Source organism: Hyla sarda, chromosome 7 (assembly GCF_029499605.1).
Source record: "Hyla sarda isolate aHylSar1 chromosome 7, aHylSar1.hap1, whole genome shotgun sequence".
NCBI classification, from domain to species: domain Eukaryota; kingdom Metazoa; phylum Chordata; class Amphibia; order Anura; family Hylidae; genus Hyla; species Hyla sarda.
Genome location: NC_079195.1, coordinates 206,469,927 through 206,497,522, shown reverse-complemented (window position 1 = coordinate 206,497,522; position 27,596 = coordinate 206,469,927). Strand labels below are relative to the sequence as shown.

The 27,596-nt window shown below is 42.2% G+C and overlaps 1 protein-coding gene and 1 long non-coding RNA gene across 3 annotated transcripts in view; both read right to left on the bottom strand.

Annotated features, from left to right (window-relative positions):
• Positions 1-27,596, bottom strand: part of LOC130283237 (cytosolic carboxypeptidase 6-like) — a 1,802,518-nt gene that overhangs the window by 115,175 nt on the left and 1,659,747 nt on the right. The window lies entirely within an intron of this gene.
• On the bottom strand, positions 484-24,297 carry LOC130283242 (uncharacterized). The gene is made up of 3 exons (XR_008846610.1): positions 23,875-24,297; positions 2,509-2,912; positions 484-901 (listed from the first exon to the last, which is right to left on the bottom strand). It is a non-coding gene; the product is annotated as an uncharacterized LOC130283242 (long non-coding RNA).

Below are 27,596 nucleotides of genomic sequence, written 5' to 3'. Positions count from 1 at the left end.
TCTACATAGTTTACCAGCCACAGTGCCATTCATTTTGTAGATGATACACCAGGTACAGCAGCTCAGGCCCATTCAATTAAGATTTAGCTGCACGTAGTGGCAGTACCAGGCTCAGCTGTTGCCAAATAGAGCTATACCTGCTAAACAATAAAGAGTATTCTGTTTTTCAGGACATAGGATAGACCATCAGTATTGGATTAATAGGGATCTGACTGCTGTCAGCCCCAGCATCTAGGTGATTAAAGAAGCTGTAGTGATCTGGTGATCGCTGCAGCCTCTACATTGTTTACCAGCCACAATACCGTACATGTTATAGAGGATGCACCAGGTACTGCAGCTTAGCCCCATTTACTTGAATGAGATGTAGTTGCACAGAGCTGCAGTACCAGGCTCAGCTGCTACCAAATGTATAGGGCTGTGTCTGGTAAACAATAAAGAGGTTGCACCTCACTGGGCATCGCAGCCCTTTCAACCAGTGCCGGTATGCAGAATAGAACCCCCCACCAATCTGATATTCATGGCCTAGTTGATGCATGAGTCCATAAAGCTTATGATGCTCATGGCACTATGCCAGCCCTTTATAGATAAGGGTCAATAAATGATACAATTTCTTATTCTGCACATTATGTCGGGGCATTTACAGATATGAGGGACTTGTTGTATCTGCAGGGCGTAATGGACAGTTCTGCACTTTCATAGATGGCCTGTGTTGTCCGGCACATGAATGGATAATACACCGCAATATGAAAATTATGAGCCTCTAAAGGTAGCTGGGAATTAATTGCTGATTTAATATAAGATAAGATGAATAGCGGCTGCACCATGTATAGGTCTTCTGCCGTCTGCACTACATTCAGCTGCTTGGCTGGTGAAGGCGCCTGTAAATAACACTTTGGCATTTCTGGGAAAAAAATATGTTAAATTGAGTGTGATTCCTAATGTCATGTCTACAGAAAGTAGTCAGCATTATTGTAGCGTATGTCAACTTCTGCAGTTTCAAGGACGCCGCGGCATCTGCTAGAAAGTTCTGTCCAGGCTGCAGCAGCCACAGTGTGAACATTGACTATTAAAAGGGACATTGTACATAATTAGTGATAGTTATAAATAATAATAATGATAAATAATCTGTTCTTATAAAGCATTGATATTCTTGCATTAGGATTAGCATAAAAATGGTTTGTTGATGGTAAAGAAAGCAAGTCCTACTGAATTGTACTTTGGTTAGCAGGGCTTAAATAACAAACCCCATAGACCCTTAAAGGGTTAAAGGGGTACTCTGCCCCCAGACATCTTATCCCCTATTCAAAGGATAGGGATAAGATGTCTGATCGTGGGGGTGCCGCCGCTGGGGACCCCTTGCAATCTCCTTGCAGCACCCGGCGTTCATTTAGAGCGTCGGGTACAGCACTGGAGGCTCGTGACGTCACGGTCACGCCCCCTTGATGCAAGTCTATGGGAGGGGGCGTGATGACTATCACACCCCCTGCCATAGACTTGCATTGAGGTGGCATGGCCGTGATATCACGAGCGGGTGTGACCAGGACATCACGAGCCTCCATCCGGTATCGCCAGTCATCCAGCACAGAGCAAAGTTCGCTCCGTGCACTGGATGTCTGGGGTGCCGCAGCCAAGATCGCCGGAGTACCCAGCACCAGGATCCCCGCAATCAGACATCTTATCCCCTATCCTTTGGATAAGGGATAAGATGTCTAGGGGCAGAGTATCCCTTTAAAGTGCACTTCTATATGTTACTCAGTAGGTGTCACGTACGGACCGGGAATAAGTGAGGTCCTTCATTCACCTGTCCCTGCCTATTGTATATCCCCCTAGGCAACGGATCCCCAACTCATGAAGACGGTCCCTTCCTGACTAGGTGCTGGGGGCTGTCCAGTCAAAATAACAAACTACAAAAACACAGTCAAGGGTCAGTGAAACAGTCAGGAACATAAAAGGTAAATACACACTATAACAGTACTCAAAGGAGACAAAAAGACACCAAGGATCGTCAACAAGCCGAGTCGGAAACCAAGACAGTAATATGCAGAGACGAAAATCAGAGATAATATCCTAAGATAAAGCGGGGGTAGTAACACAATACCTTATAATCAAGATCATTGCAAATGCAGGATAGGATGCTAGCTACTAGAACTTTGGGGGAGATTTGTCTAAACCTGTCCAGAGGAAAAGTTGCTGAGTTGCCCATAGCAACCAATCAGATCGCTTCTTTCATTTTTAACTAGGCCTCTGCAAAATGAAAGAATGGATCTGATTGGTTGCTATGGGCAAATCAGCAACTTTTCCTCTGCACAGGTTTTGATAAATCTCCCCCAATGTTCTTTTACAGGCGACATATATCAGCCCACTGCAGGCTTATATAGGCAGCTGAGCAGGTGTGGTCACACAAGGTATCTGATTGGTAAACGTGATAGAACCATGGATAGGTCACAGTGTAACCATGCAACCAAACTCTAAACACAAACAGAACATTTAAAGAGACAATACTCTTACCCAAGTCATGCAGATTCTTTCCATGGGTTTTTTATGTCTATAGCTTCTGTGACTGGCTTACAAATCCTTCCATTCTGCTGCTCTCTAATTCTGGCATTCTGCAGTGTCCGAGGCAAGGACTGAGCCCTCCCTCACTCACCATGCATTCACTGAGTCTGCTGTGCTGTGCTGGGTCTCTTTATTCAGTCACTGCAGGCTGCTCTGTAACCTCCTCCTTTCTGTATTCAGACAGGCGTCTGATAGGACAGGAGTGAGCACAGAGGAGTGCTAGTCCCACCCTCACTTCCTGGACTTTGTCCCAGCCTGTTCTTCAGCTGCGACAAAGATGATGCTGCAGTCAGGCAAGATTATGTTCTGGATGGCATGGGGACCCCTGGTGGTCTTTTTTTTATAAACCATGGTTTCTATAAAAAGGAGATACATTTTTTTATGAAGTATATTAGAAAGGTTAATATTTTGCCTAGATGTACAAGATATAAAATGTTTTTAATTCTGACAGTGCCCAATAAAGAGGACTTCAGGGCATAAACCCCTTTTACTATAACTCCCCCTTGTAAAACTATTATTTTTTTTATTCACATTCCTGTTAAACACTATATCCGTTTTCTAAATAACCGAATCATATATACAGGTCCTACAGGACAATGTATTAAAGAAATCCTTTTCTCATTCAGAGATGCTTGTATAGTGGTGCCTTTAATGCGCTCTCAATCATGACCATAGGACCTGATTTAAAAACATTATACATCAGCCTCCCCTTACATGTTTCACGGCAAGTGGTGTAGCGTGGGTTGTCAGCACCCGGGGCAAGGCAAGTAATTTGCACCCCCTAACCCTTGGATTTTAGCACTCGAGTCTCTTCCACTAGATTAGTTAAAGAAACCCTTACCCCCTAAGCACATGTATTGTTTGTTATGAAAATACTGATGTCATTAAAGTAAAATGCATCTAAATACACATTTAGTTTCAAACACTTTATTGAGTGCGAACATGCATTACACATTCTCCACATTCTCAGCAGGTCTATGAATACAAATCTACAAATGTAGTAACCTAGCATGGGCCGCGCTATTATATGTCGTCTCACAACCATCGTAAACGACAAAAAATATCAAGAACAAAAACTAAACATCAAAATGGAACCAAACCCTGGAGATGATCCAAGACTGGGCTAGATGGAGCCAACTTCCTCAATCCTGTACCTCTAATTGTAATTCTTTAATAGAAGTGCAAGATATCAATCTGTATATAATTAGGTAGGCAGTAAAGTTCCCCCACATTAGGTAGGCAGTATGGTTCCCCCACATTAGGTAGGCAGTATAGTTCCCCCCACATTAGGTAGGCAGTATAGTTCCCCCCACATTAGGTAGGCAGTATAGCTCCCCCGCATTAGGTTGCAGTTCCCCCACATTAAGTTGGCAGTTCCCCCACATTAGATCGCCAGCTCCCCCACATTAGGTCGGGAGTTCCCCCACATTAATAGGCAGCTCCCCCACAATAGTAGGCAGCTCCCCCACATTAATAGGCAGCTCCCCAACAATAGTAGGCAGCTCCCCCACAATAGTAGCAGTTCTCCCACAATAGTAGGCAGCTCCCCCACATTAGGTTAGCATTTCCCCCCCAATAGTAGGCAGGTTCCCCACAATAGTAGGCAGTTCCCCCACAATATTAGGCAGCTCCCCCCACATTTGTAGGCAGCTCCCCCCCACATTAGGTCAGCAGTTCCCCCACAATAGTAGGCAGCTTCCCCCCACCCCACAGACATACAGCTTCCAGCCATATACAGTGTATGGCTGGAGGCTGTATGTCTGTACTGCTGCCCCCACAGTGATCCGGTCACCGCTCCTCCGGCCCGGGGTCACATCTACTGCTATGGCCTATGGACCGTATCAGTAGGTGCCGGGACCGGGGGAGCGGTGACCGGAACACTGAAGAAGATGACGCGCCGCCGGTCACTTACCAGGCCCCGGCCAGCGCGCGTCTTCCTGCGATTATCCTACGGTCCTCCTGAGTCTCTATGGTTGTACGCACGGGACGTCACTGACGTCCCGTGCGTACAACCATAGAGGCGGAGAAGCGAAGGACCGAAGGAGGATCACAGGAGGACGCCAGGGAATGGTGAGTGACCGGTGGACATCCTTATGTCCCGAAAAGATTTTTCGGGACACAGGGATGTCCGGGATAGGAATACTTCTTTTTATGTGCCCGGGCCGGCTCCCGTGTGTGGCTGCAGACGGGGGCCGGCCAGAGCATATAAAAACTAATACTGTATACTAAAAACCAGGGGGCCTCCAGCTATTGTGAAACTACAACAAAGAAGTATTCCTATTCCGGAGAGCCCGCCCCCCAGATGTTGCACCCGGTGCGGCCGGCCCCCCCTGCACCCCCCACGCTACGCCTCTGTTCACGGCACCAGTCATGTCATCAGGGATGTAAGGTTTACTGGCCAATCAGTAAGCCTTACACCCTGATGACGTGGCTGGTGCTATAAAACATGTAGGGGAGGCTGATATATAATGTTTTTAAAATCAGGTCCTATGGTCTCCGTATACAGATCACTGTTAACAACAATCTCACCATGAATCTGTATACAGAAACATACAGAAAGGACACAGATCATGTCTTCCTTGTATGAGCCCCGACTCTCCCTGAGCAGGTAATACCTGTAAAGTCATTAAGCAACCAATGAAATGCAAAATTTGGGGGTTTCTCTATGGCTAAATATAACTCAAGATTACTAGATAAGAAAGAAAAAAACTTGATTTCTCGATACCTTTTCAGATGATTGATATGCTATGTACTTCTTTAAAATAATAACAATTAATAAATCATAATATTAATAAAATAATAACATTAATAATAATAAAAATAAATATTATTATTATTTATGGTTATTATTATTATCCGGTACTTTATTATTATTATCATAATTTATTATTATGATTTATTAAATGTGTTATTATATTTATTAAATATTATTATTAATATTTATAAAATGAGTTATTTATTTATTTTTATTTTAAAAAAATCATTATTATTATTATTATGATTGTTATTAATAATAATAATAATAATGAAAATAAATGTAATAAAAAAGAATAACTAATTTAATAAATAATAATAATTAATGAATATAATAATAATAATGACACATTTAATAAATAATAATAATAACATCCATAAATAATGATATTGTTATTATTATTTATTGTTATTAATATTATTATAACACATTTTATTATTATTATTATTTATTAATTTTAGTATTTTTTTATTATATATATTTTTATTATTATTGTTGTTGTTGTTATTATTATTAATAATACATTTAATAAAACAATAATAATAACAACAGATTTAATAAATAATAATAATAATATTTAATAAATATAATAATACTACTACTAATAATAATAATAATAACACATTTAATAAATAATAATTGTGTTTATTATTATTATTATTATTATTAATAATAATAATAATAATAATAATGTTTATTATTAATAATAATGATAATAATAATAATAATAATAAAATGCAGCCATGTTTTTGTAATCTAGGATGACCCTGTTCATTTACATTACATTGGCGTTAAACTCAAAATTTCAAGTATACCTACTGCGAACTTATGCCAAACAAACTATGGTGAGCAATGCATTCAGCTCTGCTACATTTATAGCAATAGGTATAGGACATACATGTAGGATCAAGAACAGTTTTTTTCAAACCAGGGTGCCGCCAGCTGTTGCAAAACTACAACTCCCAGCATGCCCGGACAGCCGAAGGCTGTCTGGGCATGCTGAGAGTTGTAGTTTTGCAACAGCTGGAGGCACACTGCTTGGGAATACACTGATATAGACAGGTTTTACGGAAGATTGAATTGCGCCTTTCTTCGTGTTCTCTACTTTAATAGGCAATTGTAACTTTGTGTTGACGATTTCCCTGTTGAAGGTGTCACAGATTAAGCGGTGTCTCCAGGGGCCCTTTGGGCGTGAACCGTCATGGCGGCGAGATGTATTAATTGTGGGTGACACATGAGCGGAGGTAAACCAGATAACCAGATACTAATGTGATAACACGTCCACGCCCGCCCGGTCCCATCTTGGCCTTGCAGACTTTCCCAGATACAGAAAACACGGCTGATTTATTCATTAATAAATTTTGCCCAGATGACTCTACGAGGGGAGTCGCACTTTCACCCGGGTGACTTTATCTATGTGCAATGTTACCGTAAATTTTTACTTAAAAAACATAAATAAAAGATTGGAGCTTTAATAGCTGCAGGCGGCATCAACTGTACAACGGAGCCGTCACATCATTGATTACCGGTCTGCGGCTGACACCGGGTTTCAATGGAAGGGATCATTGAGTGATGTGCGGTAATCCTCGGACATGCTTCTGGCAATTGAACTGAGAGCGTCGGCGAGCCTCGAGCGGGATTGTGTCTTCTGAGCAGTAATTATAAGCTATCCATGAATACTATCACTATTAACGGGGCGAGACGTGACCAGGGGAGGGGGTATCAGCCTGCTGCGCCCGTTCTTACATCCATAGAAAAATGTTTATGTGGTGTACTGTCACTTTAAATAAAGAGGTGCAGGGCCTGGAATTTGTCAACCAAACCCTTACGTGCTCTCCAATCTGTGGCTCTCTAGTTGTCGCAAAACTACAACTTCCAGCATGCCCTGACAGCCGCGGTTTTATAATTACCTGTTCCCGGGGCCCGGGGTCCACTCTACATCTGGCTCCGGTGGCGTTGCGTCACATCACGTCACTCGTCAATGCGCACAGCGTAACGCAGGACGCAGCAGGAGCCAGAAATAGCGTGGACCCCGGGCCCCGGGAACAGGTAATTATAAAACCCAGATGGGGGAGGCTATGGGGCCGGGGCGGTGCGGTGGGGGGTGCGACGCGGTGCGGTGGGTCAGTGTGGGGGGGGGACGGCTGCGGTGCGCTGGGGGCGGTGCATTATCGGACTATCGGCAAGGTGATTGTCGATACCGATAATGCCCAAAATCGTGATTATCGGGCGATAATATCGGCCAAACCGATAATCAGTCGATCCCTTATATATATATATATATATATATATATATATATATATATATATATATATATATATATCTCAACTGGCTCCAGAAACTTAAACAGATTTGTAAATAACTTCTATAAAAAAAATTTATCCTTTCAGTACTTATGAGCTGCTGAAGTTGAGTTGTTCTTTTCTGTCAAAGTGCTCTCTGATGAGACCTGTCTTGGGAACTGTCCAGAGTAGAAGAAAATCCTCTTCTACTCTCTGCAGTTCCCGAGACAAGCAGAGGTGTCAACAGAGAGCACTGTTGCCAGACAGAAAAGAACAACTCAACTTCAGCAGCTGATAATTATTGGAAGAATTAAGATTTTTTAATAGAAGTAATTTACAAATCTGTTTAAAGGGGTATTCCAGGCCAAAACTTTTTTTTTATATATCAACTGGCTCCGGAAAGTTAAACAGATTTGTAAATTACTTTGATTAAAAAATCTTAATCCTTGCAATAGTTATTAGCTTCTGAAGTTGAGTTGTTTTTTTTTTACTGTCTAACTGCTTCTTGATGACTCACGTCCTGGGAGCTGTACAGTTCCTATGGGGATATTCTCCCATCATGCACAGCTCCCGGGACGTGACATCACCATTGAGCAGTTAGACAGAAAACTTCAGAAGCTAATAACTATTGAAAGGATTAAGATTTTTTAATAGAAGTAATTTACAAATCTGTTTAACTTTCCGGAGCCAGTTGATATATAAAAAAAAAGTTTTTGCCTGGAATACCCCTTTAACTTTCTGGACCCAGTTGATATATATAAAGTTTTTGCCTGGAATACCCCTTTAACTTTCTGGACCCAGTTGATATATATAAAGTTTTTTCCTGGAATACCCCTTTAAGTTTCTGGACCCAGTTGATATATATAAAGTTTTTTCCTGGAATACCCCTTTAATAGCTTTTCTGTAGGTTCAGGTCCAGCCTTAGGGTATGTTCACAGGGGCAGAAAATGCCCTCAGAAATTGACAAAGTAAAACCCCTCTCAAAAATGTGTGGTTTCTAATTCCAATTGAGCTCATTGGGGACTGTTCAAAAAAAACAAAAAAACATGTTTTTTAAAAGTGCATGTTGGGAGTTGTAGTTTCGCAACAGGTGGAGACGCACTGGTTGAGAAACACTGCCTTAAGAGATGGACATGGTGACATACTATATAAGTGTTCCCCAATCTGTGGCTATCCAGTTGTTGCACAACTACAGCACCCAGCATGCCCTGACAGCTTGCGGTGTATTATAACATTAAGGGATGGACATACTACATGCATGCGGCTCTTTACCAATTGTAGAACTACAACTCCCGTAGTGACAGAAGCCTTGTGGATAATTATCACCTTAAGACATGGACCTCAGGGACCGCATCTAGTAGCTCTCTACCTGTTGCTAAACTATAACTCCATGCTGGGAGTTGTAGTTTTAAAACAACTGGAGGAACCCTGCACTTCTCTACCTGTTGCAATACTACAACTCCCAGCATGACCTTGACAACCGTCATTGTATTATAACTTTAAAGAATGGACATACTACATGCAGGATACCCAGCCTGTGGCTTTTCAGCTGTTGCAGAACTACAAATCCCAGCATGACCTGAAACCCTGTGGTGTATTATCCCCTTAAAGAATGGAACTACAAAAACTGTGATACCCAACCTTAAGGTGTGGGCATACTACATCAGTGACCACAACTTGTAGCTCTCTACCAGTTGCAAAACTACTAATCCCAGCATGCCCAGAAGCCTACACTCTACTTTCACCTTAGGCAGTGTTTCCCAACCAGGTTGCCTCCAGCTGTTGCAGAACTACATCTCCTAGCAAAACCTAAAACCCTATGGTGTATGCTTAAAGAGTACCTGTCATGATCTTGTTAAAGTTTATAATCCTCCCAGTTCACTGCCCCCATCATGATAAACCACCCCCTGCCTTTATTTTTTATTATTTTTTAGTTTTCTACCTTGATATTGATGTCGGATTCACAGACTGGGAAGGGGCGTTCCCCAACAGGTGTGACATCATCTGAAGCCATACAGGGGAAATCAGGATGGTGATAGGACTCAGGACCCCCGGACAGGCAGGGGGAGAGAAGCGGGTGGCGGCGGCGGCGGTCTATGGCACCGCAAAAGCCTCTACAGTTCATTGATTTAAATCAATCAATGATCTGCAGCGGTGTCGCGGTGGGATAAATAGCCGATAACTTATACCGGAAAATCGGTATAAGTTATCGGCTATCGGCCCTAACCTGCACCGATTATCCGTATCGGTATCGGCCCTAAAAAAACGTATCGGTGGATCCCTAATATATATATATATATATATATATATATATATATATATATATATATATATATTTTTTTTTTTTTTTTTATAATCCCTTTAACAAAAGCATTAGAGTAGTGTTTTCCAAACAGTGTGCCTCCAGCTGTTGCAAAACTACAACTCCCAGCATGCCCAGACAGCCAAAGGCTGTCTGGGCATGCTGGGAGTTGTAGTTTTCCAACAGCTGGGGGCACCCTGTTTGGGAAACACTGACACAGAGATTACTAAAATCCCTAAAATCCACCACGGACTATAAGTAAACTCCTAAATAGTTTGTCGGTGACTTCAGTGCCGAATGCTGCAGAGCTCAGGACTAGTGTTGAGCGGTATAGGCCATATTCGAATTTGCGATATTTCGCGAACAAATGGATGAATATTCGTCATATATTCGCAAAATTCGCATATTCGCAATATTCGCTGCCTTTTTTTCCTAGGCGCCATAAAATTTGCATGCACATTCACCATGAAATGTGCAATATCACCTGATAAAAGAGCTAAAAGAAGAGAGGGATCAATATGCATGTAAATTCGCATATGCGAATTCCGGGCGCCCCGCCGGTCTGACACAGTAACTAGTATTGGAGCCTTGTGTACACCACAAGCTGGAAGCAGGGAGGGATGATCACTGTGATGTGTACTGTGAAAAAAAAAATGCGACTATTTGTCATTGCGAATATTTAGCGCCATATTAGCAATATCCGCGAATATGCGATATTCATGATAAATTTTCGCATTGCAAATATTCGCGCCCAACACTACACTACTCAGGACTAAGGATCTTATAGACTACATATTATTATTATTATGCAGTTATTACAGAATTTGGAGTAGCCCTGGGGGGTGATGTATGTGGCTCCGTTTTTTCGTTCCGCAGTGGTTCAGTTTCTGTAGGGAGCGCCAGTAGAGATGAGCGAACTTACAGTAAATTCGATTCGTCACGAACTTCTCGGCTCGGCAGTTGATGACTTTTCCTGCATAAATTAGTTCAGCTTTCAGGTGCTCCCGTGGGCTGGAAAAGGTGGATGCAGTCCTAGGAGACTCTTTCCTAGGACTGTATCCACCTTTTCCAGCCCACCGGAGCACTGGAAAGCTGAACTAATTTATGCAGGAAAAGTCTGCAACCGCCGAGCCGAGAAGTTCGTGACGAATCGAATTTACTGTAAGTTCGCTCATCTCTAAGCGCCAGCTGTCAGTACACATCACTTCAGCACCGTGGACAGCTCACAGGAAAATCACATGCCAAGCGCTGCAATCTCAATGTCTGCACAAAGGAAAAGCTCCAACGCCTTAACACAGTGGTCTTCAAACTGTGGCCCTCCAGATGTTGCAAAACTACAATTCCCAGCATGTTGGCTGTCCGGGCATGCTGGGAATTGTAGTTTTGCAACATCTGGAGGGCCACAGTTTGAAGACCGCTGCCTTAAAGGGGTACTCCGGTGAAAACCTTTTTTCTTTTAAATCAACTGGTGGCAGAAAGTTAAACATATTTGTAAATTACTTCTATAAAAAAAAATCTTAATCCCTCCTGTACTTATTAGCTGCTGAATACAACAGAGGAAATTCTTTTCTTTTTGGAATGCTCTCTGATGACATCACGAGCACAGTTCTCTCTGCTGGCATTATTATAATAATAATAACGCATTACTTATTGTTGTCCTTAGTGGGATTTGAACCCAAGTCCCCCGCACTGCAAGGCAGTAGTGCTAACCACTGAGCCACCATGCTGCTCTTAGCATACATCTGCTATGCATCTGCTATGCATGGTTGCTAAAATGGACAGAGATGTCAGCAGAGAGCACTGTGCTCGTGATGTCATCAGTGTTCCAAAGAGAAAGGAATTTCCTCTGTAGCATTCAGCAGCTAATAAGTACTGGAAGCATTAAGATTTTTTAATAGACGTAATTTACAAATATGTTTAACTTTCTGCCACCAGTTGATTTAAAAGAAAAAGGTTTTCACCAGAGTACCCCTTTAACACAATGGGGCTATATCTAGGACAAGCAATTGTGCATCAGAAAATTCAGCTTTAATTTGCGCCCCCCTCACATAGCAATAGTTTGTTTTGGCTTCAAGAGAACATACAGCAAGTTACTATAGAATCTTTAATGATTCTTTCATCAAAGAACAACATACAGCGTAATTTGTTTTATTCCGGCCCAGCTGCCAAAATAAGAGAACAAGATATATAGTAGGATATATAGTAGTTATGCACCTCCCCGCCAGCTCTATCTGTATACTGCTGTTGCTATCTCTATAGGATCAGAAAATATGGTAGTTATACACCTCCCCTCCTGCTCTAGCTATATACCGTTTCTGTAGTTATACATCCCCCTCCAGCTCTATCTGTATACTGCTGCTATCTCTATAGGATTAAAGGACAACTTCCGTGTTCTAACACGTATCCCCTATCCTGTGGGACCCCCTGCGATCTCCTGAACGAGGCCCCCCGCATTAGCACTCATTGAGAGCGCTAATGCGTGTAGTGTCAACCTAGAGAGGTCGACGGTACGCTCCCTCCCTGTACAGTTCTATGGGAGAGGTGGGGAGACACAAACGTTACCTCCCCGCCTCTCCCATAGAACTACATGGAGGAGACGTGTCAGCCGCAAAGTCATGCTGCGGCCGGCACGCCTCCTGCACGGGAGAGACGCAGCAGCGCTGTGGCCCCGTGCAGGAGATCGCGAGGGGTCCCAGCGTTCGGACCCCCTGCGATCAAACACTTATCCCCTATCCTGCGTATAGGGGATAAGTTGTTTTCGTCCGCAGATGGCATTAAAGATATATAGTGGTTATACACCTTCCCTACAGCTCTATTTGTATGCTGCTGCTGCTGCTATCTCTATAGGATCAGAAAATATAGTAGTTATACACATCCCCTCCTGCTCTATCCCTATAGGATCAGGATATATAATAGTTATACATCCCCCTCCAGCTCTATCTGTATACTGCTGCTGCTATCTCTATGGGATCAAGATATATAGTAGTTATACACCTCTCCTCCAGCTCTATTTGTATACTGCTGCTGATATCTCTATAGGATCAGGATAAATAGTAATTATACCTCTCCCTTCCAGTTCTATCTGTATACTGCTGCTATCTCTATTGGATTGGGACATATAGCACTTACACTTCTCTCCTACAGCTCTACCTGTATACTGCTGCTGCTATCTTTATGTAATCAGGATATATAATAGTTTTACACCTCCCCTCCAGCTTTATCTGTTTACTGCTGCTGCTATTTCTATGGGATCTATAATAATAGTTTTACACTTCCCCTGTGGCTCACACATTGCGTTTCTTGCTGAGGTTTTTCCATGTTTGCTGCGATTTCCCAAAACTGCAAAAAAAATAAAATAAAAAATAAGGTTCTATCTTACCGCAGTTATTCAAATCACAGTAAATATGAGTCATTTTTATCATGTTTTTTTTTAAGTAGAAATAGACAACATGCTGTAAAAATGTGTGAAAAATGCTGTAAAACTTTAATTTGTGGGCATACTCTCAATTGTGATCATAGGTCGAATCACTTTCGCCTCAATGCAATATTTCTCTAAAAGCTAAAATTTCAATAAGAAAACTCATCAATACTGCACACAATGTGAACTGACCTCAACTCACTTATGACCTGGGTGACCTCCAGCCCTAGCAGCCTCACAAACATGTGCAATGATCAAACACCACACCCTCAGCCAGAGGATTCATCAGAAATGTAGGCAACATTATCAAGTCATTTCAGCAATGGATTTGTATTTACAAATGGCTAAAATCCTATGCCTGCCAAATCAGGTAATGCAGGTAAGCATAAGACATACACAAGAATTTCTAAATTATTCTCTTTATTATAGCCAGTGCTGCACTGTATAAGTGAAATAAAAAATCCTGGGGCTTCTTCAAGAAACAGCAAAAAGCAGCTGTACAAAGCATAATTATGGAATAAAAAGCTGCATTTGCATAGGCCAGTGTTTCCCAACCAGGGTCCTCCAGCTGTAGCAAAACTACAACTCCCAGCATGCCCGGACAGCCATTGGCATCACATGACCTGATAGTTTTTGTTGTGTGGAAAGCAAAAGAATGGGCAAGTTTAGGGATCTGAACTCTGTTCACACTGCGGAATTTCCATGCGGAATTCCATGGTAGAATTTTGCCAAAATGTACTGCCCGTTTGCTGTCCCATTCACACAGCAGAATTTCCACATTGTCTTTAATTTTGCAGCAGAATCCCATTGAAATCAATGGAGCTTTGAACTTCAGCAGAATTCTCAATTTTTTTATACCAACATAGAAACTATGCCGCAGTTCTGTAGGAAAGCTTGAAGAAGGGAATTTGTATGGAATTGCGGAATTTGTGATGCCTAGAGTGGTCACTAGGTCATAAGATCTCGAAAACATTAGCGAACTTACAGTAAATTTGATTCATCACGAACTTCTCAGCTCAGCGGTTGCTGACTTTTCCAGCATAAATTAGTTCAGCTTTCAGGTGCTCCCATGGGCTGGAAAGCACCGGAAAGCTGAACTAATTTATGCAGGAAAAGTCAGCAACCGCCGAGCTGAGAAGTTCGTGATGAATCAAATTTACTGTAAGTTCGCTCATCTCTAGTTGCGAGCTTCCCTACCAAGAGTGGTCCATGGAAGGGCATGCAGAAAGCTGCTGACAGGGTCATGGCTGTCCAAGGCTAAGCGATGAATGTGAGGAATGAAGAGTAGCCTGTCTGGACTCATTCTGCAGAACAGCTACTATAGAGTAAAAATCTGAAGAAACTTATTCTGGCTATGATAGAACACACAGGGTATTGCATTATTGTTTATGAGGATGTGTAAGTCAGGGTGCCCATGCTGACCACTGTATTATGACAACGGTGCCTACAGACTGGCTGGGCATGCTAGGAGTTGTAGTTTTCCAACATCTGGAGGTCCACAGTTTGGAGACCATTGCCTTATGGGAAGTGGGCAATGTTCTGCTGGGAAACTTTGGGTCCTGGCATCAGGTGGACATTACTGTGACACGTACCACCCACCTAAACAATGTACAGACCCTTCCATGGCAGAACGATTCCCTAATGGCAGTGGCCGCTTTCAGCAGGATAATACCGCCTGGCCTCAGAAATATCTCAATGGGTCAAGAGTATACAGATAGAGCCGGAGGGAGTTGTATAACTACTATATATCCTGATCACATAAAGATATCAGCAGCAGTATACAGACAGAGCTAGAGGGAGGTGTATAACTACTATATATCCTGATCACATAAAGATATCAGCTGCAGTATACAGACAGAGCCAGAGGGAGGTGTATAACTACTATATATGCTGATCCCATAGAGATAGCAGCAGGAGTATACAGATAGAGCTGGAGGGAGTTGTATAACTACTATATATCCTGATATCATAGAGAAGGCAGCAGCAGTATATAGATAGAGTTGGAGGAAAGGTGTATAACTACTATATATCCTGATCACATAGATATATCCACAGCAGTATACAGATAGAGCTGGAGGGAGGTGTATAACTACTATATATCCTGATCCTATAGAGATAGCAGCAACAGTATACAGATAGAGCCAGAGGGAGGTGTATAACTATTATATATCCTGATCCCATAGAGATAGCAGCAACAGTATACAGATAGAGCCAGAGGGAGGTGTATAACTATTATATATCCTGATCCCATAGAGATAGCAGCAGCAGCAGTATACAGATAGAGCTGGAGGGAGGTGTATAACTATTATATATCCTGATATCATAGAGAAAGCAGAAGCATTATATAGATAGAGTTGGAGGAAAGGTGTATAACTTCTATATATCCTGATCCCAAAGAGATAGCAGCAGTATACAGATAGAGCTGGAAGGAGGTATATAACTACTATATATCCTGATCAAATAGAGAAAGCAGCAGTATAAAAATAGAGCTGGAGGGAGGTATATAACTACTATATATATCCTGATCTCATAGAGAAAGCAGCATCAGTATACAGATAGAAAACATGAAAAAGAGATCAAGATGGTGACTCCGCCTCCAAATTCCTCAGATCCAGTTGAGCATTTGTGGAACATCCGGCAAAAGCAATTCAGATTCATGGAGGTCACACATCACAACTTACAAGACTTAAAGACTTTGGGGGGGCATTTATCATTGTCTTCAGAGCTATTTTTGTGTGTATATTTGTCGCACATTTGGTGCAGCACTGAACCTCAATGGGTCAAGAGTAAAGGAACCCTAATAGGTCAAGAGGCCTCAGTGAGTCAAGAATCAAGAAGCCTTAATGGATTATGAGTCATGAGGCCTCAATGAATCATTTGTCAAAGGCCTCAATGGTCAAGAGTCAAGAGGCCTCAATGCGTCAAGAATAAAGAGACCACAATGGGTCAAGAGCCAAGAGGCCTTAATGCATCAAGAGTCAAGAAGCCTCAATGGGTCAATTGTCAAAGGCCTCAATGGTCAAGAGTCAAGAGGCCTCAATGGGTCAAGAATAAAGAGACCACAATGGGTCAAGAGCCAAGAGGCCTTAATGCATCAAGAGTCAAGAAGCCTCAATGGGTCAATTGTCAAAGGCCTCAATGGTCAAGAGTCAAGAGGCCTCAATGGGTCAAGAATAAAGAGACCACAATGGGTCAAGAGCCAAGAGGCCTTAATGCATCAAGAGTCAAGAAGCCTCAATGGGTCAATTGTCATAGGCCTCAATGGTCAAGAGGCCTCAATGGGTCAAGAATAAAGAGGCTGCAATAGGTCAAGAGCCAAGAGGCCTTAATGCATCAAAAGTCAAGAGGCCTCAGTGGGTCAAGAGGCCTCAATGGGTCAAGAGGTCTCAAGGGGTCAAGAGTGAAGAGGTCTCAATGGATCAAGAGTGAAGAGGTCTCAACGGATCAACAGGCCTCAATGGGTCAAGAGGGACCTATATAATATTAGGCAGGAGGTTGTTATATTGTTATATATTGCTGATCGGTGTAGATATTTATATTCTGATCATACTAGTGCATTACCTTATGTAAATATGTATGTACAGTAGACATGTATAATGCATAGTATTACTGTATAACAAATGCATATAGATGAATCCCTCTTCACCAGCAGTTAGCGTTTCAGGTTCTCAGTTATGCATAGAAGAAAACAACAATCTAGTATCAAAATAGATAAAGAGATATCAGACCGTACATTACTAATATCTGCAAATAGCAGCACATTCCGCTCATTTACATCTCTCCCCTGTGCACTGTCAATAACAGGAAAAATATATAAAAAATACAACCTGCCATTATTGTAAATCCGCAGCATTAGCTGAATAAACACCGGCTTTGAATTTGTTGATCTACATTGTATTTGAAGTAAAAGAATATCAGAGCCCAGATACAAACAGAAGCTTTTCTTCTTCACACCGCCGCCTCTGCGCCCACTTCTTATTTGGTGTACTTAGAGAAGACAAAAGGAGAAACTTTGAGGATTCTATGGAAAGGATTAAACAAATTTGCACAGGTGACAATGAAAGGCGCCGTTTTGATGTATTTTAAGCATTCAGGCCTTGAAGTACACAGAATATATTTATATTGTCAGTTCCTTTTTGGCGGAGATGTTTAGAATCCCTTTAATATAGATGAATCTCCTGCATTGTTTAGAGTCTTTCATAACTTGAGAGCGACTCGTTGACAATTATAAGATGTTGCCCTGGATCTCTATCAATGAAATTGTCATTTTGCATTATTTCCTGTAAATCTTTTGTTCTTCTGAAAAATGACATTGAAGGAAACTAAGACAACTGTGATGCTAACTGTAAGTACTGCAAGATAGTTCTGCTGGGTGAGTGGTGCACAGGAGCGGCCAAGAAGCGACCATGATGGACGCTAAAATATATAAAAAAAATGGAGCCATGTGCAACTGGTTTAATGGGATACTCCGCTGCCCCAGCATTTGGAAAATTTTGTTCCATCGGGGGTCCGTGATGTCACGGCCACGCCCCCTTGTGATGTCACACCACACCCCCTCAATGCAAGTCTATGGGAGGCATGGTGTGACATCATGGGGGCATGGGCGTGACGTCAAGACCCCAGCCACCCACACCTAGCATTCTAAATGAAAGCCAGGTGCTGCACAGAGATTAGACATATTATCCCCTATCCTAGGGGATAAGTTGTCTAGGGGCGGAGTACCCTTTTAAGGGGATTATCAAGGATTAAAAATAAAATGGCTGCTGTGAGACAGTGACAGGAATAGTGGTCGGGGATCACTATATATTTACCTAAAATGTACTTGTCCTATGTGCACACCAGGTTCCATGAAGCACACTACTCATCCAGGAGAAGCTGGATGAGATATGAGGATTCCAGGAGAAAGTGTAATCTCTGACAAAACTTAATTTGTTAGGGATTTTATCAGTCCTGGATCTTTTGGGACGAATGGTCGGCTCAGTAGTAAGGTTTTTCCTGCTTCCTGGACCTGTCTATGCTTTTTGTATTGACCGGATCAGCACAGGTGCTGAGGACAGCTAGTTTCTTGGTTTAAATGGGCACTGACTGATTCAAAAACTTCTAATTGGTTGTACATCTTGACAAAACATTTACCTTTCTAATCTATATTGGAATTATATTAATATTATATATCTATATTGTATAGAAATCATGGCTTTTAAAAAAAAAAAAGACCACTAGGGGTCCCCATACCATTAAGAACATAATCCTGTCCGGCTGCCGCATCATCTTTGTATCAACCGAAGCACAAGCTGGAAAAAAGTCCAGGAAGTGAGGACGAGACTAGCACTCCTCTATGCTCACCTCTGTCCTGGCTATCAGGCTCCTGTCTGATAACAGAGAGGAGGGGGTTACAGAGCAGTCTGCAGTGATTGGATGAAGAGACCCAGCACAGCACAGCAAACTCAGTGAGGAAGCAAATGCATGGTGAGTGAGGGCGGGCTCAGTGCTTTTCTTAGACACGCCTCTTCCTAATGTGGATGTCAGAATGGGTGATCAGCAGAACAGAGGGATTTGTGAGCTAAATATAGAAGCTAGACACATAAAAATGACATGTAAAACATCCGCATTACCTAGTGAGAAACATACATAGGCATTATTTTTGTTGTGATATGACAAGTACACTTTAAAAATCTAGGTGCAACTGAGTATGGAGTGTGACCACTTAAAGGGTCACTCTCATTACAACTAATTTTGGCTTTTGCACTCCTTATGGTAAATAAAAAATACTTCTAATCTACTTTGCTTTAAAAAAAATAAAAATGAAGTTTTCTATGTTTTATAAAAAGCTCAAGAGCACATTTTCCCCCATCTCATACACAGACTTTGGACTAAACACAGGAAGTGCAGCCTGGAGTGCTGAGAGGGGTGTGTCCAACCAACAGCATATGGCAGTTAAGTGTGAGAGGAGCTATGATTGGATGAGGCTGCACCCCCCCCCCTCAGCACTCCAGGCTGCACTTTCTGTGTTTGGGCTTCGGTCCAAAGTCTGTGTATGAGATGGGGGAAAATGTGCTCTTGAGCTTTTTTAAGCACAAATAAAACATAGAAAACTTTTTTTTTCTTAAAGTATATTAGAAATATTTTTTATTTACCATAAGGAGTGCAATAGCAAAAAATTAGTTTTAATGAGAGTGACCCTTTAAAGTGTTTAGTTAGTGCCGAACAAGTAGATGTTGTTTTGTATAAAAAATTATTTTGCTTTAAAAAAAAAACAAGAGAAGTCCTGCATTTGAACTGTGTCGCTGTCTCAGCCTGCTGTTTACTGCCATTTTCCCATCTCTACCAAGCTAAATCCCCATACCGCTTTCTTCCAAAAACAGCTCCACTCCTGTCCTCAGGTTGCCTGTGGTATTACAACTCATTCACTTCAACATAGCCGAGCCGCAAAACCAGACAGAATCTGTAGACGGGTGTGGCATTGTTTCTGAAAGAAAGCAGCCACGTTTTCCTTATCCTATACGACTCGTCATAATAATAATAACAACAACCCATACACTGCTATCGAATATCTATACGGATAAACAATGATCTACTGTATATAATACTTCCATGTCAGTCCCAGAATGCCTTGCAGCTGCCTGTGACACCCCGTCATCCTAAGTGCTATGCCGAACACATGAGGGAACACTAGAGACGTTCGACCGCAAAAATATATAAAATAAATAAATAAATATAGCAACAAAGGCAGGAGCGGGGAATGTGGCGCCTCCGCTCGCAGCCTCTCCGTGTGTCATTACCGTCACTGCGCCTTTTAGAAGCCGTATTAGAGGTTGACAGCATTATCACTGTGAAATAACTTTAAAAGTCTATCATTTGTAACTGTATGCTTTCAGCAACATTAAATTGTTTGAAGCGATCGCTATAAACTTGACAGGATCAGACAGAACATTTGATAACACAATTTCCATGTATGCCAAGCGCGGAAAAGTAAATAGTCGTCACTGCCGCCGGCTCTGGGCTTTCTTACTTAGGATTAACCCATCTTTCCCCGGTAAGTTACTGTCAAGGATTTCCATCCAGCGTATACCTCCTGCTTGCAAATTATTTTATTGTATATATATATATATATGTGCAACACTCCCCGTCCATACATCTGTATGGAAGAACCAGAGATACACGAGTGCTGTATTCCTTATGGTCGCTCCCTGCATGGGGAGAGCTGGGGCGCTGGGCTGGAGATCGCGGGGGGGATTCCCTGGTAAGAAATATTCTAAATAATATGAATAGTTCCTGGCCCTATCTTGTATAAAACATAGCCTAATAAAGTCAACAGCTAAAGAAGCCTTCGTTATGCAAAGTTACACACTTTTGCCACAGAAAATGACTGTGATGAAAAAACTCTTCCGCGCATAATAATAAATCCCCCCCCCCCCCCATTATAACAGATCACAACCCACTTGAGCTCACCTGGGTAAACTCAGCCTATTATAGGAGTAGTCCAGTTCTGGAAAACTTATCCCCTATCCTAAAGGGGTATTCCAGGAAAAAAAACTTTTTTAAATATATCAACTGGCTCCAGAAAGTTAAACAGATTTGTAAATTACTTCTATTAAAAAATCTGAATCCTTTCAGTACTTATGAGCTTCTGAAGTTAAGGTTGTTCTTTTCTATCTAAGTCTTCTTTGATGACACCTGTCTTGGGAAACGCCCAGTTTAGAAGCAAATCCTCATAGCAAACCTCTTCTAAACTGGGCGTTTCCCGAGACAGGTGTGTGATATTAACCCTTTAGAAGCGCCGCTTCTAAAGCGAAAGTGAAAGTATCCCGGCTAGTCAGTCGGGCTGTTCGGGACCGCCGCGGTGAAATCGCGACATCCCGAACAGCTTACAGGACACCGGGAGGGCCCTTACCTGCCTCCTCGGTGTCCGATCGACGAATGACTGCTCCGTGAGATCCAGGCAGGAGCAGTCAAGCACCGATAACACTGATCACAGGCGTGTTAATACACGCCAGTGATCAGCATAGGAGATCAGTGTGTGCAGTGTTATAGGTCCCTATGGGACCTATAACACTGCAAAAAAAAAGTAAAAAAAAAGTGTTAATAAAGGTCATTTAACCCCTTCCCTAATAAAAGTTTAAATCACCCCCCTTTTCCCATAAAAAAATAAAACAGTGTAAATAAAATAAAAAATAAACATATGTGGTATCGCCGCATGCGTAAATGTCCGGACTATAAAAATATATCATTAATTAAACTGCACGGTCAATGGCGTACGCGCAAAAAAATTCCAAAGTCCAAAAAACTGTATTTTGGTCACTTTTTATACCATTAAAAAATGAATAAAAAGTGATCAAAAAGTCAGATCAAAACAAAAATCATACCTTTAAAAAAATCAGATCACGGCACAAAACATGAGCCCTCATACCGCCCTGTACGTGGAAAAATAAAAAAGTTATAGGGGTCAGAAGATTACATTTTTAAACGTATAAATTTTCCTGCATGTAGTTATGATTTTTTCCAGAAGTACGACAAAATCAAACCTATATAAGTAGGGTATCATTTTAACCGTATGGATCTACAGAATAATGATAAGGTGTCATTTTTACCGAAATATGCACTGCGTAGAAACGGAAGCCCCCAAAAGCTACAAAATGGCGTTTTTTCTTCGATTTTGTCGCACAATGATTTTTTTTCCCGTTTCACCATGAATTTATTGGGTAAATTGACTAATGTCACTGGAAAGTAGAATTGGTGACGCAAAAAACAAGCCATAATATGGATTTTTAGGTGGAAAATTGAGAGGGTTATGATTTTTAAAAGGTGCAAAAACGGAAAAACACTGAGTCCTTAAGGGGTTAAAGTTTCCAATTGATGCAACTCCAATGCATTATTCCCCAACCTATGCACTCCAGCTGTAGCCAAACTGCAAGTTCTATCTTGCTCTGTAGTTTTGCAACAGCTGGGGAGGCACAGGTTGGGGACCACTGGGTTATTGTGGCATGCTAACAAAACACTAGACAAGCGGCAATTCACATCACAACCACTGGGTGTCCACATATATATATAGACATATATAGCATAGAGACCTCCCAACAGAGTAAAATTATGTTGTGTGTGTTTTTTTTCTCATCTTGCTGAAAATTGTGTATACGGCCTAATACGGCCAGAGTTACTAGGTAACTTGGTCTGTGTCACCAAAATGAATGGCGCCCGCTGCTCTCTGATACTGTATACATCGGCATTCCTATCTGTGAGGGAAGTGTAAACTGAGCCTAACAATGACACCACAAGATATCCCTACCAATAGGACGTACAAAGCAGAATATTAATGCATCGAAGTCTCTTAATTTTCTGGTAAATCATGGAGACATTTCCATACCTACATTCGTCAAATATTCAAAGTGATCTTTTATACAGGAGACATTTTATTATAGCTGACATTTCTATGACATTTTCTTTTAAAGGAGAAATGAAGGTAATTTGTTTCTCATAAAATCAAATGTATTATTTAACATTATTTGTTTTAATGTAAATTTTTTTCCCCCTCAAACTTCAGTAGACAATGGCTGACATTTATCATATGCTTTAGAACTTTTTTTTTGTCTACCTTTGGCGCTAGTTTGGCGCTCCCAGCTATTATTGCGCCTTTTCATTTCGACGTTATAATCATCTTTGCCGTCCCGTACGTTTTTTTTTTTTTGCTGATGCTGTTGACATTTATTTATTAACTGGCGTTCTGTTAAAAGGCTTCAAACTTTGGCGCAATACCCTACTTAGATCAGAAATCTTACACCATCTCTGAGGTGGCGTGTTTGAACCTCCATAATGTAAATTCTCATCTCCGTAGTCCTGAGCATCCATTCTTGATCATTTGCTTACACTAGGGCTGCACTATATATCAAAATCCGCATCGAATCGCGATGATTGTGGATTGCGATATAGAGATTTTATCCATCACAGAATTTTGAGATTATTCACTCTGGAGAGGCTGGGCCGCAAAGCCGCCACTGCCCTGCCATCCATCCATACATACCGCTGTTCGGGTCCTCTTCCTCCGCACGGCCTCCTCTTCTTCTCTTCCTCTGCGCTCCGGCGTCTGATGACATCACTCGTGTGCCGGAGTGCAGAGGGACGGTCCTGCCTCTTGTGTCCGCTGGCTTGCTGTAGCCACGGACACAAGAATGATTGACAGGGTAAGAAGCCAATGGCTCCTCAACCCTGTTAAACTTTTTACCGAGTGGCACAATTAACTGGAGATGCCTCATTAGAGGCATTTACAGTTAAATGCAGGACATGTGGGGGTCGTTCCGGGACAGCAGGACATCACCCCAAAAGCAGGAAAGTCCCACCGGATCCGGGACAGTTGAGAGGTATGGGTTATGGGACGATTGTCCTGTAAACTTAGAAGGGACAGCGGATGCGGCGGACAATTAAACCGGACAGCCATTCGGACAACGTCCGAACGGAGACGCCGGTCAGTACGCAGCACGACAATGCTTCAAGGATCCGGATAAGAATTATCACGATTTAGGAAGCAGAAAAAAATGCAGGCTAAGGCAGGGCATTGCATTTCTTTACCTGGGGAGAGAAATAAAAATGGCCGCTGACGGCACTGAGTCTGGGAGGGATAACGAGCAGTTCAACGAAATTCTGTAAAAAAAAAAAAGTAAGACCCTGCACACGCTATGCATCACACATCAGTGACTGGAACATGCAAAGGTTAACTGTGGCCTACAATTCAGAAAATCAAATGTTACGATAAGGTAAAAGTAAAATTAAGGTATAATGTGTGAAGGTTGGCAGCGGAAGCTGAAGGCGTCGGCTCTGCCCTCCGTGCCCCAGACTGTGCCATTAACTTTCGTTCTGCTTAATTAATATACAGACTTTGAAGAAAGTAGATGGAAAACAAGCGGACACTAATTTTATGAAGAGAAAATGACGTGAGGGGATTGCTGTGCACGCCGGGAATAAGGTGGTTTAAAGTTCAATATTCCCGCCAAAGTAAATGTGCACGATATGTAACAATGTCGCTGAGCCATATTAATAACTTTGGTGCACGGTGCGCAAATGGTAGAGTGAATAAAAGGTGGGAGTAATAGGGTACTGGACACTATACTTGATAAATGTCAGCCATTAGCTGCTATCTATCTATCTATCTATCTATCTATCTAAACAAAGGATAAGTCTTCTTTTGCTATCTCTCTCTCTCTCTCTCTCTCTCTCTCTCTCTCTCTCTCTCTCTCTCTCTCTCTCTCTCTCTCTCTCTCTCTCTCTCTCTCTCTCTCTCTCTCTCTCTCTATATATATATATATATATATATATATATATTCCGTTTAGGTGGATACATCTTTCTAGTTCTTGCTACTGAACCACTTCTTGACTGGGGAAGTTTCCCCCTTCATGGTCTAAGTTTTTCAGCTACAGGTAGGGTACAGACCCCTGATATTACTACAGGGCTGATCTGGGTCTTCTAAGGGCCCATGCACACTATGGAAATTCCACTCTAAGGAATTATTCTGAGCAGAATTCTGCTTGCAGCTGTCTCCCATTGATTTTAAAGTGAGCCGTCACTCCTGCTCTTCTCAGAAGGAAAGAAATTCTGTCCCATTCTTTTAATGAGTCCACAGCGCTATTGGTTACCAAAACCAAAGCAAGTGCAGTGTCCCACTACAGGGTCCTGCAACATTGGAACATTGGTTGTCAGATATCTGCCTTGTTACAAATGTGAATTACTGAGAGTTACAGTAATGATGTTGTGCACCTTATAACAAATCTAGGACCTTCCAGGGCTTCAGGCCTAGCCTAGACACATTATGACTAATAAATTATGAATTTACCTCTAGACCTGTACCTTTAAGAGAGCATTGCAGTAGGCTACTGAAAATACTCCTGACAAAGAGAGAAGTGGGTGGCACTACTGCAACTTAACTCACTGCATAATACTATATGGAGATGAAAAAACGGTTGCCAAAAAAACATGATGGAGCTCAGCCAGCAACATATTGTGGCAATCAATACAAATAATTTAAAAGAGAAAGTATCGGCACTCACGCCAGCAAAAAACGGTCAAACTTTAGTGAAGAGTCCTTTAAAACATGCCCAAGGTCGAGAAGTATAGATAATCCGAAGCTGACAGGAAAAGGACGGCTACAACAGTTTTTGGAAAACTGTCCCTGCAGTTTATGAGCCAAAGCCAGCTGTGTATTCCAAAGGAATGGGAAATATAAAGGAAGGAATTACACTTCTCCTTCCTCATGGATCCACTTCTTGCTTTGGCTCAAAAACTGCTGTTGCCGTTTTCCCAAAAAAAAAAAAGACTGCCCAATGGAAATGCAGTCTCATATTGCACCCACCCCACTGGTAGCCATCCAGTGAAGATACTGCAGTGAGGATACCCAGAACTAGCACAAACACCTCAAGAGTAAGGATAGAGCAGAGTATAGACTATCCAAGAAAACTACTCACACATTAGGCAACACATCTACCCAAAAAGTGCCTCCTCACACAGCCACTGTTTTGTCGGTGAAGCCTTAAAGGGGTTTTCCGCCCCAAGACATCTTATCCCCTATCCAAAGAATAGGAAATAAGATGTCTGATCATGGGGGGGTCCTGCCGCTGGGGACCCCCGCAATCTCAGTTGCGGTACCCCAGACATCTGGTGCACGGAGCGAACTTCGCTCCGTGCCAGATGACTGGTGATACTGGGCGGAGGCTCGTGATGTCATGGTCACACCCCACTTGTGACGCCACAGCCATGCCCCCTCAATGCGTGACAACCCCTCCCATAGACTTGCAATGATGGGGGCGTGGCCATGACATCATGAGTGGGGCGTGGCCGTGACATCTCGAGCTTCTGGTGCTGAACGTGACGCTCTAAGCAAATGCTGGGTGCAGCATGGAGATTGCGGGGATCCCCAGCGATGGGACCCCCACGATCATACATTGGATAGGGGATAAGATGACTAGGGGCAGAGTACCCCTTTAAGGACTACTATTGGTGACTGGGCCTTCGTTGACCTTACATTTCCTAAGCATCTGAGCATGGAACAGGTCGGCAGTGTCTCCAGACCCACCTCAAGTCTGCATAAATAGAAGAAAAATCCATCTATAGAAGGTGCGTTAGCACCTGGGCCTTGGTGTCTGAGTAGGTGCCAAGATTCAACTACCCTGCAAAAAGACCTCCGAACAAAGAATTAAACAAATAAAAAATTCAACTACCTCTACACAGGAATAATGTAACACCAGATAAACTTGTGCAGCTACCAAGGGGTTAAATGTGTGCATACATAGAAGGAAAATCCATCTCACAGGTGTGATAAAAGAAAACTTTTATCATCCACTAGCTGAGTACCCGCCGTTGCCCGGTTTTTCCTTCCTCATCCTTGTTGGGGAGGAGAATCAACAAAGGAGGAAGCTTTTGACTTCAAATCCCATCCCCATATATTGTTGTCATATCCCAACCCCATATCCCATCCTCATATCCCGTCCTCATACCCCGACCTCCTATCCAGTCCTCCAATCCCGACCTCCTATCCCGACCTCCTATCCTGACCTCCTATCCCGACCTCCTATCTTGACCTCCTATCCCGACCTCCTATCTTGACCTCCTCTCCCGTCCTCCTATCTCGACCCCTATCCCGTCCTCCTATCTCCACTTCCTATCCCGACCCCTATCCCATCCTCCTATCTCGACCTCCTATCCTGTCCTCCTATCCTGACCTCCTATCCAGCCGTACAGAAGTTATGTGAAAACATACATTTCCCATTGATTTGCATGGGACTTTGAACAAAAACCCCAACACTCACAAATGGGATAGTTAAGGGTTAAAATAACTATCCTATATTTTAAGTGGACATATAAGTAACATGTGACCAAGTATTATAGAAATATCTCCAGCCGTTTGGAAGTTATGCAGTAACATATATTTCCCATTGACTTGTATGGGACTTTAAACATAAACCCCGCCCCTGGCAAATGGAGGTGAGTAAGGGTTAAATCACGTATCCTTTGTTTGTTGTTGACATATAATTGACATGTGTGCCAAGTTTCATGTTAATATCTTTAGCCGTTTGGAAGTTTTTGTGGAACATAAATACACACAAACACGTTGAGTTTTATATATATAGATAGAGCAACATGAAGTGCAGGACAAAAAACGCTGGCGCGTTTCGGGTTAATAGGACCCTTATTCATGCCATGAATAGGGGCCTATTGACCCGAAATGCGTCATAGTTTGTTGTCCTGCACTACATGTTGCTAGATGATATAATAAAAAATATAATAATAAAACATTTAACCC